Source organism: Microcaecilia unicolor, unplaced genomic scaffold (assembly GCF_901765095.1).
Source record: "Microcaecilia unicolor unplaced genomic scaffold, aMicUni1.1, whole genome shotgun sequence".
Classification (NCBI taxonomy): domain Eukaryota; kingdom Metazoa; phylum Chordata; class Amphibia; order Gymnophiona; family Siphonopidae; genus Microcaecilia; species Microcaecilia unicolor.
In genome coordinates, this window is record NW_021963546.1 from 4,725 (window position 1) to 23,322 (window position 18,598).

General features: G+C 46.7%; 1 pseudogene; it reads right to left on the reverse strand.

Annotated features, from left to right (window-relative positions):
* Positions 1-877: 877 nt before the first annotated feature.
* LOC115459416 lies at positions 878-2,039 on the reverse strand (annotated as a pseudogene).
* Positions 2,040-18,598: the final 16,559 nt, after the last annotated feature.

Genomic DNA, 18,598 nt, shown 5'->3' on the forward strand with positions numbered 1-18,598 from the left:
TGATCACACATGAAAAACACATGACACAACAGATATGAAGGCAAAATACTGAACTGGAAAGTTACCTCAAGAAGCCAGACTCAGCATGCAGCAATACAAGAAAAATTGAAAACTGCATGCAAAATATCACAGATACATATTTCCAAAAGATGACATATTCCAATTAATAAATTCTGAATTTAAAAAATGTTTTCTACCTTTGCTGTCTAAGCATTTAGTTTTTCTATTAGCTTTGGTCCCAGTGTCTTCTGTTTTATGCAGTGTCTTCTTTCCATTTGATATTTTTTCTCACCATGTCCACCATCCTCCTGTGTTCTTATGTGTCCTGTCTACCATCTGTAGCCCTGTCCCTATCCTTTCTCCATTTTCAACATCTGCCCTCAAGTGTTCCAATCCAGCCCTTAATTCAGCAATTTTCCCCTCCATCCATATCCAGCATTTCTCCTCACTCCACTCCCCTCCATCCATGTGCATGTACTTCCTCTGTTTTCCCTCCATGTCCAGCATTTCTCCTCTCTCCCTTCCACTCCATCCGTGTGCATCTTTCCTTTCTTTCCTTCCCTCCATCCTTGTCCAACATTTCTCCTCTCTCCTCTCTCCCCTGACCCCATTCATCCATCCATGTCCAGCAATTCTCCTCTCCTGTGCCCTCCCCTCCATCCATCCATGTCCAGCAACTCTCCATTCTCCCCTGCCCTCTCCTCCATCCATCTCCAGCACTTCTCCTGTCTCCCCTGCCCTCCCCTCCATCCACCCATGTCCAGCAATTCTCCCTTGCTTCTCCCCCCATTGCAATATCTATCCCTCTCCCTCTTTCCCTCCCGAATGTAGTGTTTATCCTGCTCCCTCGTTCCTCCCCCCCCCCGGAATGCAGCATTTATCCCTCTTGCTTCCTCCCTGTAGTGTCCATTTTTTCCTGTTTAATGTTTCCTGCTGCATCTTCTCTCAGCTTTGCAAGAAGACACAATTTCAGCTCCAGTCCAATAGCTTTAGCTAAAGGAGGTGGTACTGCATTGCTAACCTGTCTATGCTTATCGAGAATATTTTCAAACAATCTGTAGGTATCTGGAAAACCCTGGGACCGGGCACACTCACGTACGCTGACCACACGATGCTGCTCTAGATGAAGAACATGACCCTGTTTGCCCATAAGCTCTGGATTGGTGACGGTGGTACTGAAGAAGCCTGCCCACTCTAGTCTCCCATACAAGCCTGCCCAGTGGTTGTGTCTGTTACCGGTGTGGGGCAGGCACCAGGGGATAAGGGTGCTGAACTGTCTGTCTGCTGGGTCACATGGTATACCTTCTGCACAGGAGCAGACGCCTCTGAGCACACCGGTGCTACTGCGCCCATTCTTCTTCTGGTGGTGTGTATACCTTAGTTTTCTGGTGGTTGTACCATCTGAGAGCCGCACCTCTATGTTTGGCAAGTCGCGCCAGTCTCAGCCAGGAGCCAGAGGAACATACCTCATGCGAGCAGCTATCAGCGCACTCATATCCTTGCAGATGTGGTCCCTAAGAATGGGCTGGTACTGAGAACCTCTGATTTGCCTCTGGAACCAGGACTGAGGTTCCCTATTGTAGGAAATCTCAAGGGCAGAAGCCCCATTCCTAATCTCCGGCAGGTCTGACATGGTGATGGTTCGGAACAGACTGGAGTTTAGTCTCACAATGTTGCTGACAAACTTCTTGTCATCTACTATCACACTGAGCTGACAGGCCCGAGGTGCAAAGACATGCAGTGGCTCAGGGAACATGGGCAGCTTCTCTCCTGGAGCTGCTGCCAGAATAATGGCTCTTCTCCTCGTCTGAGCTACTCCTTACTGCCCAGCCTGCAGCACACCAAACGTGCACTGGTAGTCCATGCGCACGAGGGACTGCAGGGAGGGATAAACGGTGCATCGAGGGGGGGGGGGGAATGAGAGAGAGCGGAGAGCCTTTCAGTAGCGGTGGCGTCGCGAGCTGATCAAATTATAGGGACTGCGGCACACCAACCTTATTACAGCTTGCTTCGGGGCTTCTCGGCCTGACGCATGACATGCCCCGCCTCCTCTGACCAGCCTTCCTGCTTCCGCGAGGGCTGGACATATCATAAGGAAGGCTGGTCAGAGGAGGCGGGGCACGTCATGCGTCAGGCCGAGAAGCCCCGAAGCAAGCTGTAATAAGGTTGGTGTGCCGCTACCGGCAGCAATAGGCGTTCAAAATCACATTGGAGGGCGTGAGAGGGATAGGGACTGCACTGCAGGGAGGGAGTGCGAGGGATAAACGGTGCTTCGAGGGCTTGCGGCTGGGGAGGCTTAGCCTCCCCAAGCCTCTTATACCGGGCGCCTATGCAGTAGGGGGCACATGCGCTAATGGGAAAATTAGCACATGGCCATTAATAGAAAAACTTGGATATTCGGCCATTTTATCCATGTGGAAAAATGGCCTTAAGTGTGTGGGAACAACCCACGTAAGCATGTGCTAAGGACACTTTTTACCACAGTTTGGTAAAAGGGCCCTTATGTTACTGCTTTGAGAAATTGAGGGACATCACTGCTGATCAACTTCTGGTGGTGACTGAAAACTGGCAAAGGGAACCAGAGACAGACTTCCTGCTAGAGGTCTGCATAGGAACGGGGTTTGCGGGAATCCCCTCCGGGTCAACGAGAGTGCCGCAGGGACGGAAATAGACATGCGGGGATTCCCATGGGGATGGAGGATGTTCTGGCGGGATTCCCATGGGGACGCGCACACACCTTTGTTTGAGACTCTGCTAGCTTTTCTGCCCGCTGCTTTTCTGCCGATCTGTGCCCCTATCGCCCGCTGCTGGTTCGCCAATTGCCCCTTCTTCTTTTAGTGGGCAGAGACACCAAGCTGTCTTCCAATGACGCGTCACTCAGAGAGCAGAAGAATGGTGGAAAATTTCTCATCTTTTTATCAGTCTTTTGCCAGCCAGACCCTAGTAAAAACCTTGCTGTGAACAAAGATCAAGGGAGACCAGTGGGAAAAGAAGGACGCCCTCAACTGCCCCGTCGCAGGGACGGCCAAATTTCAAGGGGGGTGTCAGGCATAACAAAGGCGTGGATGTCCTTCTCAGAGAAATGTCCACAATTTGGGCGTCCTTAACTGCTCCATCGCAGGGACGACCAAATTTCAAGGGGGGTGTCGAGCATAACAAAGGCGTGGATGTCGTTCTCAGAGAAATGTCCACAATTTTGGGTGTCCTTAATTGCTCCGTCTCAGGGATGGCCAAATTTCAAGGGGGTGTTGGAGGCATAGCGAAGGTGGGACTTGAGCGCCTAACACTTGGACGTTCTTCATCCATAATCTAAAAAAAAAAAAAGGACGTCCCTGATGAGCACTTGCACGTTTTCACCCGTGTCTCTCTCTGTCTCAACTCAAGTTCAACGCGTGCAGGAGATTTGCTCAAGCTGTATGTAGTGAGTCTTCCAGGCATCATTTGCATTGAGCCTGCCATGAGTGGGAAAGCGCGGGGTACAAATATAACAAAAAAATAAAATTGTACCGCTGCTTTGCTGAATCCACGTTTTAAAAACAACTTTGGAACATTAGCACCAATTGAATATGCACAGGCACTGTCCAGCTTGAAAGAGATGGTAGATTGTAAGCTCTTTGAGCAGGGACTGTCTTTCTTCTATGTTTGTGCAGCGCTGCGTATGCCTTGTAGCGCTATAGAAATGCTAAATAGTAGTAGTAGTAGTAGTAGTAGATAGACTGCCAGCAGCAGACATTCCACTTCCAGATGACTCATCTGTCTTGCAGCAACCCAATAAAAAGATGAAACTACAGGAACATTTCTTTGAAGACCTCTATTCTTCTTCTTCTTCATCTTCAAATATATCTGAGGTATGTATATATTTTCTTTTGTTAGCTATTTCAATACTACTGTACTTGCAAAATATGCCTTCACAATCACATTCAAAACGATACCATCTGCTTTTTCACAGGTGGATGCATACATGACTACCACTGACGGAATTACTGATGACATCTTGTCTTACTGGAAGTCAAAAACAACTTAGTGGAAAAATCTTTCTAGAGTTGCCAGACGAGTCCTTGGAGTGCCTGCTGCCAGCACATCATCCGAACGGTCATTTTCATCAGTTGGGCGTGTTCTTGAGGATAGACGATCACAGCTAGGACCACACACTGTTGATGGACTTCTGTTTCTGAATGGACTAAATAAATAACTGCCAAATATTCCTGACTGGTTTGGGTCCTCTTATTTGGTGGATGTTTGCATTTTGTATTTTCATTAAAACTCAATAAAGACTAATTAACATTCAGAAATACATCCTTTTTTTATGGGGCGGGCAGGGATGGAGGAGATTACTCACGGGGACGGGTTAGATTCTGGCGGGATTCCCGTGGGGACGCACACATACCTTTGTTTGAGACTCTGCTAGCTTTTCTGCCGATCTGTGCCCCTATCGCCCACTGCTGGTTCGCCAATCGCTCCTTCTTCTTTTAGAGGGTGGAGACACCAAGCTCTCCTCCAATGATGCATTACTCAGAGAGCAGGAGAATGATGGAAAATTTCTCGTCTTATTATCAGTCTTTTGCCAGCCAGACCCTAGTAAAAAGCTCGCTGTGAACAAAGATCAAGGGAGACCAGTGGGAAAAGAAGGATGCCCTCAACTGCTCCGTCGCAGGGTCGGGCAAATTTCAAGGGGGTGTTGGGCATAACAAAGGCGTGGATATCCTCAGAGAAACGTCCACGATTTTGGGTGTCCTTAACTGCTCCATCGCAGGGATGGCCAAATTTCAAGGGGGTTGTCGGGCATAACAAAGGCGTGGATGTCGTTCTCAGAGAAACGTCCACAATTTTGGGCGTCCTTAACTGCTCCGTCGCAGGGATGGCCAAATTTCAAGGGGGTGTTGGAGGCATAGCAAAGGCGGGACTTGAGCGCCTAACACTTAGACGTCCTTCATCCATAATCTAAAAAAAAAGGACGTCCCTGACGAGCACTTGCACGTTTCACCTGGGTCTCTCCCGCAGGGAGATTTTAAATGGCGTGTGATTGACCATATATGCATGGGGTGGGAGGGTGGCAACGCTGCTCAGCTTTTAAATCTGAAGGAGCAGAGATGGATTTTTCAGCTGAACACTCTGGTTCCTGATGGACTTAATGCTGAAATAGATTGGTGGTCTATGGTGTAACCTGATAGGCTGGGGTTGTTGTTAAGGTATCCAATCAGAAAAGGTGGTGCGATCAGCTGTAGCCCTTTAAATTCGTTAGTTCCGCGCTAAGACGCTGCGGCCATTTTCTTTGATGCAGGAGCTAAGGAAACATGTTACGGTAGAGTATTAAGCTAGATTTTGTAGGATTTACTCCGAAGGTAGAATATGCTGGTATGTAATTGTTTATATTGACTTTTTGTTTTATAGAGAGCCTCTTCCTTGATAAAGCTTTTAGCGAAACATGGCCATGTCGGTGGGGGTTCCCTAGCGTTGACAAGCTGCCGTCATTTAAAGATAAGTGTATGCTCAGAGATGTGTTGGGCATATTTCATTATTAAAAACAGTTATGATAAGAAGGGGATTCAATGAGGATTTGCACCACACCATTGCGCTTGTGACGCAAGGAACATATATTGTTCAAATGGATGTGAGAGGCAGTGAGATCTGATGAACCCCGAAATAATTTGGAGTAAATCGTGGATGAGTATAAAGACTTGTAAACCCTGCAGTGAATATATATGTTTGGGACACTAATAGAACATTGGTTAGCTAGTGATTCAATACAGACAGAGAGGGCACTACAGTATACAATCAGTCAAACCAGAAGAAAAAAGCAACACTGGGCCTTCAGAACTAGGACAACAGGAGTACTTTATTAATCAATGACCCGACACGGGCCGTGTTTCGGCACCAACGAAGGCGCCTGCTTCAGGGGTCGATGTGCTTATGCAATGACGTGCAGATGGCAAAAACACGATTGCCTGCAGCTAAGATGGAACGCCGGCATCCGTACTCCACCTGGAGGCCCCGCCCCAAAGGCTCTCTAACTCCGCCCGCTTCCAAAGGCTTGTAGTGTTCTCTCTCGCTCTCTCGTTTGGGGTGCTTTTGATCTCAGCCCCTGCTGTTGGCGCGTAACGTTCGTTTTTTTCAGCTCGCTGACCCGTAAACCCTGCAGTGAATATATATGTTTGGGACACTAATAGGACATTGGTTAGATAGTGATTCTGCATCATATTTTTCTTCTGATAATTAGGTCCCCATCGTCTCTATAGCTGCACAGAGCTAGAACAAAGTAATAATCTATTAGAACTGTTAAATCTAGGACAGTAGCTACCTGACGAGAGTCAAAAGATGCATAGAGTGTTGCAATGTGCAAGCAACATCACACAGTTGGCCTATTACCTACATCTTGGAAAGATTTTCTACAGCCAGTGATAATCATGAGCTCACATACTTGCATCAATCATATTCGATTGACATGGACACTTTACAGGACTATTAGGGGGTCCTTTTACCAAGCCATACTAAAAAGTGGCTGGTGCTGGTGTCAGCGCGTGGGTTTTCCATGTGCTGCGGTCACTTTTAGCACAGCGGTAAAATGGACACCATGTTATATTTTATTGTAATGGCCACACACTAATTTCCCCATTAGCATGTGTCTGTTACTACAGGAGCCCTTACTGCCACCTATTTAGGAGGTGGTAAAGGCTCCTGTGCTATTCCCTTGGTAATGTGCCCATGCTACCAATTAGCGTATTTATGCCTGCTCTCCGTCCATGGGCACGCCTCCTGTGCTGGAAAACAAAAAATATTTTCCAGTGTGGGATTAGCATGCACTGAATGGGAAACTCTCCCGGGATGCCTCAGCACATCTGACGGTAGTGCACTTTTAGGGCGCGGTAGGCCCACGTTAGTCCTACCGTGCCTTAGTAAATAGGCCCCTTAGTGATTCGGAGTAATTTTAAGTAACTGCACAAGTTGAGATCTCACTATTTTCAGTTTACACCTGTCCATTTACTTACCCAGTAGAACGCTTTCCTTCCCAGGAGAGTGTACAAAATACAAAGCGGTATAAAATTTTGAAAAGAAAGGGCCTTGATCTTTTAAAATGTTGTTGAGACATACAGGAGAATTGCTATATTGAGATACTTATCTGATGTTGAAACTTGTTGCTGGGATCCTGTTAAGAAAAAAAAGAAAAAGAAAATTACATTCCCAACAGAAGCAGAGTAAAATATGGGTTATTAAATGTTACTTATACTGCATGTTTTGAAAAGAATTGAATATACCTACTAATCTACGGAAAGAGTATAATATAATTTTTGTTCAAGGTGTAATATTGTTCTGTAAGATACCGATGACTCACCTGTTATACTGAAACTTGATCTTACATCCAAATACATCCTTCATCCTGCTGGGGGGGGGGGGGGGGGGGGGCATATAAATAAATGTGTTAAAATTCTTCCTTTGGGTCTGGTTTGAGACAGATACAGAGACGCCATCTAAAACCTTCAACCTATCTGGAGGTCTACCCGTTTTTTTTTTTAAGTGACCCTGAAGAGGAGTGGGATTGTGGGGACGAGAGGTAAGATTTCCCTCTTCAGTTTATATGCACTCCAGGTGATGTGATGGTAACTTGAAACATCTGGCCCCCAACCTGATTTTTATTGTGAAAGGTTGGAGGCAGGGGCGTAGCCAGACCTTGGCGGGAGCGGGGGGGGGGGGGGGTCCATAGCCCGAGGTAGGGGGGCACAGTTTAGGCCGCCGCCGACCCCCCCGCCACTTTTGACCCCCCCTCCCGCCGCTGACCCTCCCCCATTGCCCCTGCCGCCAGGTAGCTTTGCTGGCGGGGGTCCCCAACCCCTGACAGCCAAGGTCTTCTTCAGCGCCAGTCTCTGGCACGTTCACTGATCTGTTTCTGTGAATCCTGACTCCTGACATCCTGCGTGCACATACATAGTAACATACATTGTAACATAGTAGATGACGGCAGAAAAAGACCCACATGTGCAGGACATCAGGAGTCTCAGGACTCACAGAAACAGATCAGCGAACGCGCCAGAGACTGGTGCTGAGGAAGACTTCGGCTGGAGGGGGTTGGGGACCCCCGCCAGCTAAGGTACTTGCTGGCGGCGGGAGGGGGGATCGAAAGTGGTGGGGGAGGGTCGCGGTGGTGGTGGGGGGGTCGAAAGTAGAGGGGGCCAGTGCTAAATCTGTGGGGGCCCATGCCCCTGTGGCCCCACCTAGCTACGTCTCTGGTTGGAGCTTATAAATGCAAAGAACCTGGTTCTGATGCTGATGTGCCAGTCATGAGGAACATGTTGTCTGTATTTTTAGAATGATTGGCTTATGAGCTAATTGCTGTTTTATTTACTTGGTTATAATCCCTATGTTTTCAGATGAAGAGCAAGTGCATCCATCTTTGGCTTCCAAAATCAATACTCCTTGTCAATGTGATAATTTAATACATCTCCTGAAGAATTTGTAGATGGAAGCACATCTCCTTACTGAAGGAGAAAAGCAAACAAGCCAAGTTCAAAGGAACGCTGAATGCCTGTCTTCAACCTTTCAAGTAACTGAAGCAAGCTAGCTGTTTCGCTGTAGTAGAAATTGATAACCAAAGCAACTACTAAATAGGGTGCTGTGACTGCAAATAGGTTTGCAATATTTAAAATTATTGATTTATTTGGCTCAATTCCTTTTCAGTTATAATTCAAGGCAAGTATGGGGACTTAATTTCTGTGGGATCAGCCTAGAACACTGTTCTGCCACTTCTTTTCAGACACCAGAACAGCGGGAGTGTTCTGCTCCAGCCCCTCCCTTCCAAACAGCCTGCAGGGGAAATGAGGGGAGGGAATGAGCGTGAAGCAGAACAAAGAACAATCCTTCTGTTCCCTAATCCAGCTCCTTTTCTTCTGTTGCCCCTGCCCTGGCTCACCCACCTCCTCCCCTGGCTCCATAGTTTCACTTCTTTTTTTGTCTATAGATTAAACCCTGGTTATACTTATTTACAGTAGGTATTTCCCTGTCCCTGGAGGGCTCAAAATCTAAAGCCCCAATGCTCAAAACCTAACGCCAGCGCTGAAGACGAATAGCGTCAGACTAGCACTAGCGTTAGTGTGCTCTGAATGTTCTAATGGTTTTAGCACGAGCGCTGATACCATTAGCGCACACTGCATTTAAATGCATTTAAATGCAGTCATTAAAAACCCCACAGGAATTTTTTAAAAAAAGGCTCTCAGGCACGCTTAATTGAAACCTAATGCCAGGTCACGGCACCGTTAGAAGGGTTCGTTGAGAGAAGAGGTGCCTAGCAACACCTCTTCCCTCCCACCAACCCAACCACTCTGCCCTGGAGAGGCTTTCCTGCCACCCTCCAAAAACCCCTGGTGGTCTGGTGGCCCCCCTGGTTCCCCCAATACTAAAAAAAGGGCACTAGGACCCTGACCCCTTCTGACCTCTGAAAAAATTGAAACAAAAACTTGCTGGTCCAGCGGGACCTTCGGGCTAGGGCTGGGCCAAACCTGACCCACCTGGATGCCCCCTTGCTGGGCTGAGCTAGACCCGACCCACCCAGAGGCCCAGCCCTCTGACTTAAGGCTATCTGGTGGTCTAGTGGCTAATCACCCCCCCCCCCAATATACCCCATACCTTCAACGTTGGAAACAGGAACAATACCCATGTGCTCCTGCTTCTAAGGCTGCCATCTTGAAAAGGTGGCGCCCCACCCAGCACAATGCATCCTGGGATGCAATGGACAGGGCCTAACTGCCATATAAGGGTATATAACTTTGAAGGTACAGAGGGGCAAAAATATCCACTAGACCAGCATGCAGTCCTAAGTCAGGGGGCCTCTGCATGCGTTGGACCTTGCCTGGGTCAGCAGGGGGATCTCCAGGTGGGTCAGGCATGGCTTTCCCTAGCCAGGAAGCACCACTGGACCACCAGGTTATAGTATTAGTTTTGTTGGAGGTCGGGGTGCAGAAGGGGTCAAGGGACCACCAACCACCAGGGCTGTTTTTTTAGTGTTGAGGAGGTCAGGGCTTGGGCGGGGAGGGGGGGCTATTAGTTTTTTTTTCCTTTCTTAATTTGGGTTGGGGGTAAGGGGTCACAGTATGCTGTGGCATGTTTTTTTTTCTCCAAAATGTCAACTTTCCTGTCAGTGACTGAGCCAATCAATGCTCAGGCACCGACAGGAAAGTTATTGCAGAGTACTGAGCAGCTAAATAATTTGTGTGCTCATTACTCTGAGCATGCTACAGTGGTTTTTCTGGTTAAAGTTTCCCTCTACTGTGAATCTATCGCAAATCTTTGAGCATCAACTCCTAAATTTGTACCTGAGGCAATGGAGCATTAAGTGACTTGCCCAAGGTCACAAGGATCTGCAGTAGATTTGAACAGGGCTTCCCTTGCTCTCAGCCCCCTACTCTAACATTTAGGCTACTCTTACACTCAGTTTTATTTAGTTACTCTATATACCATGGACTTTTGAGCCACATGTACAGATGCTGACCTCAAAGATGTTTAAATTATTATGGAAACTAAGGTGAATTAGATCTTGCTTTCAATCTGAAGTCTTTTAATTGATCATTTAAAATTTATTGATGGTGCACTTAGATTGTTGTAATATTTATGTTGGATGCAAAGTAGAGATTAGGTGACACATACAGATTATGCAAAATACCATGGCTCATCTGATTTTTAGAGTTTCAAACTTTGAATGTGCTTGACCTTTATTGTGAAGTCTCCACTGGTTATTAGTGGGGGCCTGCTCAATATTTAAACTATGCTGCTTTGCCTTTTTGGTACTCCAGGGTCAGGCACCACAATATATGGTACCTCTTGTCATCATGCTCGATAAGAATTATAAGAGCAATTCAAGGCATTTTCTGAAATTTCAATATCCACGAACGTAGGGAGTTGTTTTACAAGAAAGAGCTGGAACTGACATTCCCATATCAGATCACCTAGTAGTGAAATGAATTACCCTTATATACACACACAGTCAAACTAATTATATGCTGTTCCAGAAATCACTGAAAACTTGGCTATGGGGGGAACATTTGGCTCGCTTTGCAATGCCTAAAGTGGCAGGTCTCACTGTTCGGGCATCTGCATCAGGGGCGTATCTGCGTGGGGCCACAGGGGCCTGGGCCCCCGCAGATTTTGCCCTGGCCCCCCTCCCCGCCGTCAACCCTCTCCCGCTGCTTACTTTTGCTGGCGGGGGGCCCCAACCCCCGCCAGCCGAGGTCCGACCCGCAATCTCCATATTTCGTCTTCCTCCGTGGCCATGTGCTTCAAGGAAGTAACGCCGAACTGGATTCAACCAATCAGCACTGCAGCGTTACTTCCTTGAAGCACATGGCCACGGAGGAAGACGAAATATGGAGATTGCGGGTTGGACCTCGGCTGGCGGGGGTTGGGGCCCCCGCCAGCAAAAGTAAGCAGCGGGGGAGGGTTGACGGCGTGGAGGGGGCGGCGGCGGCGGCGGGGGGGGAGGGAGGCAAAAATGTGCCCCCCCTCTCTGGCTCTGGCCCCCCCCTACCGCCGGATTCCAGATACGCCCCTGGTCTGCATGCAGTTGTTATGCTGCTAGAGCCTGCCTGGCTTGGTTACAGCAGGCAGTGGAACAGCCCGGTGATGGAGCGGAGACCTTATCTGAAGTGGCTCCGCGGATGGAGTCGGCCTTGTCCTTTTTGGCTGACGCCCTTTATGATATGGTCAGAGCTTCGGCTAAACAAATGGCTTGGTGATTGAGAGGGCGCATCTAGGGAACTGCTTTATTCCTTTTAATTTGTTGTGTTTTTCTAGGAAATTGTTCTATTTCCTTTTACTGTTAGCTGCTTTGAGCAGATATAGGTAATTAATGTAATATCAAGCAATTTACAATTCATTTATCATATTACAAATCAACGTAACAAAGCACATGGAAGAGCACAACCTTCCCCTCCCCCCCCCCCCCCCCCCCCGTGTATCTTACATATTTTCTCTTTGTTCCCTTGAAAGTTTTTCCATTTCATGCTGCATCACTGTGGTCACGCTGCAGTCCCAGTAGCTGTGCATAATCATCCATAGCACTTGTCTGAAACAGGTTTTGAGCTACTATTGTACATCTCTTGCAAGATTCAAATCCAGCTTGAAAACGCATCTATTTGAAACTACCTTTAAAGCTTAAACCTACTCATGTCACACACGGCTTCCTTCCCATGCCACAAGATGTTCCCCAAGCCAGACCTGAATTCCCCCCAATGTAGTTTTCAGGATATCCATAATGTCCCTGTGAGACCAATTTATATACAATGGTGGCAGTGTATGCAAATCTATCTCATGCATATTCACTGCGAATATCCTGAAAACCAGACTGTACATAAGTACTTACAGTGGTGGAAATAAGTATTTGATCCCTTGCTGATTTTGTAAGTTTGCCCACTGACAAAGACATGAGCAGCCCATAATTGAAGGGTAGGTTATTGGTAACAGTGAGAGATAGCACATCACAAATTAAATCCGGAAAATCACATTGTGGAAAGTATATGAATTTATTTGCATTCTGCAGAGGGAAATAAGTATTTGATCCCCCACCAACCAGTAAGAGATCTGGCCCCTACAGACCAGGTAGATGCTCCAAATCAACTCGTTACCTGCATGACAGACAGCTGTCGGCAATGGTCACCTGTATGAAAGACACCTGTCCACAGACTCAGTGAATCAGTCAGACTCTAACCTCTACAAAATGGCCAAGAGCAAGGAGCTGTCTAAGGATGTCAGGGACAAGATCATACACCTGCACAAGGCTGGAATGGGCTACAAAACCATCAGTAAGACGCTGGGCGAGAAGGAGACAACTGTTGGTGCCATAGTAAGAAAATGGAAGAAGTACAAAATGACTGTCAATCGACAAAGATCTGGGGCTCCACGCAAAATCTCACCTCGTAGGGTATCCTTGATCATGAGGAAGGTTAGAAATCAGCCTACAACTACAAGGGGGGAACTTGTCAATGATCTCAAGGCAGCTGGGACCACTGTCACCACGAAAACCATTGTAACACATTACGACATAACGGATTGCAATCCTGCAGTGCCCGCAAGGTCCCCCTGCTCCGGAAGGCACATGTGACGGCCCGTCTGAAGTTTGCCAGTGAACACCTGGATGATGCCGAGAGTGATTGGGAGAAGGTGCTGTGGTCAGATGAGACAAAAATTGAGCTCTTTGGCATGAACTCAACTCGCCGTGTTTGGAGGAAGAGAAATGCTGCCTATGACCCAAAGAACACCGTCCCCACTGTCAAGCATGGAGGTGGAAATGTTATGTTTTGGGGGTGTTTCTCTGCTAAGGGCACAGGACTACTTCACCGCATCAATGGGAGAATGGATGGGGCCATGTACCGTACAATTCTGAGTGACAACCTCCTTCCCTCCGCCAGGGCCTTAAAAATGGGTCGTGGCTGGGTCTTCCAGCACGACAATGACCCAAAACATACAGCCAAGGCAACAAAGGAGTGGCTCAGGAAGAAGCACATTAGGGTCATGGAGTGGCCTAGCCAGTCACCAGACCTTAATCCCATTGAAAACTTATGGAGGGAGCTGAAGCTGCGAGTTGCCAAGCGACAGCCCAGAACTCTTAATGATTTAGAGATGATCTGCAAAGAGGAGTGGACCAAAATTCCTCCTGACATGTGTGCAAACCTCATCATCAACTACAGAAGACGTCTGACCGCTGTGCTTGCCAACAAGGGTTTTGCCACCAAGTATTAGGTCTTGTTTGCCAGAGGGATTAAATACTTACTGTATTTCCCTCTGCAGAATGCAAATAAATTCATATACTTTCCACAATGTGATTTTCCGGATTTAATTTGTGATGTGCTATCTCTCACTGTTACCAATAACCTACCCTTCAATTATGGGCTGCTCATGTCTTTGTCAGTGGGCAAACTTACAAAATCAGCAAGGGATCAAATACTTATTTCCACCACTGTATATGTTGCCATACTGGTACAGACCGAAGGTCCATCAAGTCCGGTATCCTGTTTCCAACAGTGGCCAATCCAGGTCACAAGTACCTGGCAAGATCCCAAATCAGTACAATACATTTTAAGCTGCTTATCCCAGAAATAAGCAGTTGATTTTCCCAAGTCCATTTTATTTATTTTTTAAAATTCTATTTCACCTAAAAATAACCCCCCCAATATTCAGCCAGCAGCAGTCAGCGTTTTATTTTACATGCTGATCGTCACTGGCTAAATTATGCCCCAGTATTCAGAGCCGGGCCACGTCCAGGCACCGGCACTGAATATCAGGGCATAATTTTGGGCAGGTTAATCCAAGACTGGCTTGAAAGACACTACCCTAGAAGTTCTGATTAGGACTCACTCCTTTTAATTACGTTAACCTAAAGGACCTATGCATTGTCTGTGTTTCTATCGTTTATCAGATTGCAAACTTCAAGAAGTAGGGACTGTCCATTATATGTATTATCAGCCCCCTCTTTGGTTGGGGCTGAGGGTCACCCCAGAGATGGGTACATAATCAAAATGTACTTTAATTCTCCTCACTCTCCCTGTCACAGCACACAGACAGGAAAAGGATCCTCTTCCAATGAACTTATCTTTTAAATTGGATCAGAATTAGTAGGTACACTGTTGGAAGCAGACAAAAAGAGATCTGAAAGGATCTGCATGGGGAGGCAGCACAGAAATATGAGGACACAAGATTTGATCCCCTGATGAAGCCTTAATGAAACGGGCACCTGTCAGGATCCAGTGTTTACAGATAAGTGCCACTATGCTAGTTGATTCCTTTATAGATTGCCAATTTATTTTCCCATGAAGATCTGAGAGTCAGAATTGTGGCTATGTTCCATTAGACTGTTTTATATACTTCAAAAGACAAAAGAAAAATTGTGGCAAATCCGCATTGAAATAAATAGTTTGGACTAAGGGCAGAAAGAAGGTTTTTGACCTGTGATTGATTCATTGCTAAAAGATAATTTTCTCAACCCATCATCCATAGGGTGGGTAAAGACTCTGTGATTTCTGGGGTCTTTTTCGTCTTGCTGTGTCTAAGTACAACAATGTTTTGATGCAGTCATTGATAAATGATAGATTTGTGAATCTTTTCACTTCTGAGTTGCAAGTTTTAATATTAAAACATCCTTTAATGGGCATTTCAGCAATTAATAATTATGTACAGTAGAAGAATGATGAAAAACAAAAGGCAAACAGTCCATAAAATCAACGTAAAATGATTGCAAAAGGAATCACATATCTTTGTTAAAGAAGTAGCCCTATACCCAGTGGCATAGCTACGTGGGGCCCGAGGGGGCCTGGGCCCCCGTAGATTCCAGCCTGGATCCCCCTCCCGGCGAACCCGCCGCCTACCTTCACTTTTGCTGGCGGGGGACCCCACTCCCCGCCAGCCGACGTCCTCTCTGTCCTGCTCCTGCTGTTGCATGCATTGCTGACGTCCTGCACGTTGTACGTGCAGGACGTCAGCAATGCATGCAACAAGAGCAGGAGCAGGACGGAGAGGATGTCGGCTGGCGGGGAGTGGGGTCCCCCGCCAGCAAAAGTGAAGGTAGGCGGCAGCGGGGGAGGGTTCGCGGCAGGAGGGGGGTCGGAAAAGACGTGGGGGGGCGGCAATGGCAGCGGGGGCTGGGGGCGCTGGGGGGAGGGCTAAAATGTGCCTCCTCCCCTCGGCCTTTGGACCCCCCTCCCACGGAAGTCTGGCTACGCCCCTGCCTATACCTCCTTTGATTGACTTCACACCTGAGAGAAAGCTTGTGAGGGGTGAGAGACAGGATTATATCAGCAATGTATATCTGGTAGTGCTAGACAAATAATAATGAAATTAGTAATGATAGAAACTCAAATGGGAAGCTGCTAGGGTTGAAATAAAATAGTTCTATTTTTTCCCTTCTTAATAGGAAGTGATTCTTTTTTAACCTTTAGTGTAGAGGACTTTTGACCTACTCTGGTGCCATCTAGTGTCTATGAATATGGGGTTTCTTTAAGTTTTTTCCCCACCCTATTCTTTATTTCTATAGAGACATTTATAGCCTCAGAAGTGGAAAACACATTTTTTCTGGTGATCTCTTACTGTAGTCCACTTCTAAAGCTGCATATTGGAGCTGGTTGATGCAGCGACCTCCACAACTCCAGCTTCACCCTTCACAAACAAAAAAAAGTCTATTATACACAGCCAAGTCACACGAAACTATCATATTTGCTCTGACCCAAAAGACAGAGGTAAACATCTCAAAATCTTGACTGCATCCTTCAAGTAAAAAGGATGCAACCACAAACTAATATCCAAGAAGATTGCCTCTTCCCTTAAAACACCCAGGGAAACCTATTGCAGCACAAAGAAAAGAAAACCACAGAGAGAGTTCCCCTTGTAATGACATACGATTAAGAGCTGGACAAAACTGAGAAGAATCATAAAAGATCTACAGCTACTACTTCAGGAGGTTGAATTACTGAGAGAGATATTCCTAACTCTGCCGGTGCTGGCTGTCCGACAACCACCTAATCTGAAACAAAAATTAGTGAAAAGCTAACGGCGAGATGGCCGGCTCTGTGGAAAAAGCAACATTTTAAAAAAGGCGCGACACCGCTACACCGCGATCGCGAACAAGGAAAGGGAAATGGCCGGCTTTTGTGAGAAATGGAGAAAATTAAAAAAAAGGGAGGGAAATCAGCTGATCTGATAGCCGGCTAATACCGCGATTGAAACTCCCGCGCCGCTCGCTGCCAACAAGAGGCTCCCTAGCCCTCGTTGGCAGCTTTTATGCTTTCCCCTGTAGCCCTGCCCCTTCCGGCTTCCCAACCAACGGCAAGGGGGTCTCCTGCCGCGTCATCTCAATCGCCGATGGGGAAGCTGGAAAGGAAGGGTCGCTCTGACGCAGGAGCTGCCGGGCAGCAGCCGCCATGTTATGTGCGGCTGCTCGGCATGCCCCTCGCCGGCCTACCTAAAATGTTGCATGCACTCTAAAATAGAAAAAGAGAATCAGAGCAAATGAAAACAGATAAAGACCGTATAGCCTGTCCAGTCTGCCCATCTATACCATCTACTATATTTTCTGTTCCTTTAGAGGGCCTATACCATCTACTATCTGATCCTCTCCCTTAGAGATCCTATGTGTTTTTTTAAATGCAGATATAGCCTTGGTCTCCACCTCTACCAGGATAATATTCCATGCATCCACCACCCTTTCCGTAAAGAAGTATTTTCTTAGATTGCGCTCGCTGCCAACAAGAGGCTCCCTAGCCCTCGTTGGCAGCTTGTATGCTTTCCCCTGTAGCCCTGCCCCTTCCGGCTTCCCAACCAACTGCAAGGGGGTCTCCTGCCGCATCATCTCAATCGCCGATGGGGAAGCCGGAAAGGAAGGGTCGCTCTGACGCAGGAGCTGCAGGGCAGCAGCCGCCATGTTATGTGCGGCTGCTCGGCATGCCCCTCGCCGGCCTACCTAAAGGATGCAACCACAAACTAATATCCAAGAAGATTGCCTCTTCCCTTAAAACACCCAGGAAAAACCTATTGCAGCACAAAGAGAAGAAAACCACAGAGAGAATTCCCCTTGTAATGACATACAATTCAGAGCTGGACAAAACTGAGAAGAATCATAAAAGATCTACAGCTACTACATCAGGAGGTTGAATTACTGAGAGAGATATTCCTAACTCTGCCGGTGCTGGCTGTCCGACAACCACCTAATCTGAAACAAAAATTAGTGAAAAGCTAACTCCCCATAGAAGCAGAAAAAGAAGAGAATGGCACACGTCCCTGCAATACACCAAGCTCCAAATTGTGCAGCACATATCACACGACCTTCCTGTCACTCATATGGGAAAAGCAATCAGCATAAGGAGATCCTACTTGTGCTCTTCTTCAAATGTGGTGTATTTTATTTATTTGTTACATTTGTGTCCCACATTTTCCCACCTATTTGCAGGCTCAATGTGGCTTACATAGTACCGTAAAGGCGTTCGCCAATACCGGTATGAACAAATACAGTAATGTTGTGGTAGAATAAGGTTCGTGTGTACAGACACATTAGGGAATCGTAGAGAGGAAGAGAATCGTAGAGTGGAAGAGTTATTATATGTCCATTACGAGCTTTGGTTTCGTTGTGTTGCAGGGTACAGGCATTTAAGTTGGGTCGGTAGGGTATGCCTTTTTGAATAGGTTAGTTTTTAATGATTTCTGGAAGTTTAGGTGATCATAAGTTGTTTTCACAGCTTTTGGTAATGCGTTCCATAGTTGTGTGCTTATGTAGGAAAGGCAGGATGCATAGGTTGATTTGTATTTGAGTCCTTTGCAGCTTGGGTAGTGGATGTAGTGTATGTTATTCAATGCAAAAAAAAAAAAAGAATGATGCTATGTTGGGGAGACAGGTCAGATGGTAAAGGCAAGAATCGGTATACACAGGCACCACATTAAACACCACAACACTAACCAGGGTGACACTTTTGGGGGAAAGCACAGTTGTAAGATCAGAGAATTACATTAATGAGTTTATGGTGAGAATACTAAAAGAACATTTTAAGACAGTCCAGGAATGAAAGACCTTTGAAGTTAAAAATGATGAAATATTTTGACACCCACACAACTGGACTTAACAAAGTTCTGGGTTTCC